The sequence below is a fragment of the Micrasema longulum genome, unplaced genomic scaffold, assembly GCF_059751315.1.
Source record: "Micrasema longulum isolate JH-2025_06_02 unplaced genomic scaffold, ASM5975131v1 h1tg000402l, whole genome shotgun sequence".
Lineage (NCBI taxonomy): Eukaryota > Metazoa > Arthropoda > Insecta > Trichoptera > Brachycentridae > Micrasema > Micrasema longulum.
This window is the reverse complement of record NW_028277602.1, coordinates 1,024,335-1,026,070: the sequence shown is the minus strand read 5'-3', so window position 1 is coordinate 1,026,070 and position 1,736 is coordinate 1,024,335.

Sequence of the window (1,736 nt, the reverse complement as noted above, 5' to 3'; positions counted from 1 at the left end):
TAATTTAATGCAATCTACCACCGCTAGATGGCAGTCTAAAAACAGACGCCATTTTGGAATTTTTACGTTATATAATCAAATGTATATCTAGCCATAAATTTATAGGGGTAAGTTCAATAATAAAAACAGTACATATTGTTCATGTTTTACGTAAATTAAAATGGACATTATTATTACAAATAAAAAAATAAATGCGCTGGCTCAACATCTTTGGATGGGTCCATGAAAAATAAAAGTGATTTGTGTTTCATTAAAAAATGAACTATTAAGCATTTAGTGTCTAAAAATAAAAATAAAATTGTGACGGAATATATTTTTATTTATGACATGCTTTTATTATGTAAAAGGTTCTATTCAATTCTTTAAATAATTTGAGTTTATTTAATAAAAAAGTGCCAAAAAGATCAAATAAAGTAAGCCGGACTAGTGAGCGGCTTTTTGTGTGCTCTATAAAGGAAATTCTCAAGAAACACGATAGAAAATAAACAAACTCGTAAATCTGATACGAAAGATTATTATGTATGTTAATATTATGGATAACTTATATAGAGCCATTTACGTAATATCATACCTCAAAGACGCTTTGAAAAGTAGTTCTATAAATAAATAAGCTTAATTTAAAATTTTGAACTAGTAATTTAAGTAAAACAATATTTATTTTGTTATCACAGTCTACGGATTAATTAAAATGATTTAGAAAACATGTGAGTTATAAATTATTTCCGAAATATCACTTCACTCTCACAAATTCACACTTCTGCTGGGAAAGCATTCCATGCCACTTATGGCAAATTTAGTATGCTTTTGCATAGAGGTATAATAACTCTTCCCCTCGCCGTAGATGTAGCTGATATAAGCGTAAGGCGTCTGTCAGCTAGTTCATCTGGGATGCATAGTTCTTTTATATATTCCAGATCCGAAGCAGAGTTGTGCTGTGACTTATACATAAGCCCACAGAGTTTGTGATCCACCCTCCCTTGAAGCGAGTCAGTGTAATTCCTGAAGTAGTGGAGTGATATGACTGAACTTATGGATTCCAAAAATTAGTCTCGTTGTGGCATTTAAAACAGACTACAGGCGAGTCATTTTATTCATTGGTAGACCTGCGTAGACATCATTACCATGATCGACTCTAAACACTACAAATGCATTTATTAATTGACTGTTTGCATCATCAGGCAAATTTTTGCATATACATTTAATTTGTCTCAGCTGGTGGAAGCATGAACTTATCGTTCTACAAATTTGAGCCTCAAGAGAAAGGTCAGAATTAAGGAAGACTCACAGTGGTAGTTTAACGGTGGGTAAAGCGGTTTTCCTTACATCGGGTAGTGCCGTATCATAAATTAAATTCCGTCGTCTGGCTGAAGCCATCCATAGTTGCTCCGTTTTAGAGGGGTTTAATGTTAGTCTATTTTCAGCCACCAAATTTCAAATATTCTCAATGTATCCATCAATTAAATTAACAATCACACTTATCTCACTGGTTTACAATAAAAATAGACTTGTGTATCATCTGCATAGCAGTAAGACCACAAACCGCATTTTGATAATGTTCTCTGTACATCTTTAGTGTATAGGAGATAGAGAAGTGGTCCGAGTACTAACCCTTGAAGTACTCCAGTAGACACCTGAAAGTCGGGTTAGCTTTTACCCTGGAATATATCTGCATATTCTCTTTCATGAAGATATGAACTGAACTACAGGTGTGCCTGATTATGGATACCATAAGTTTT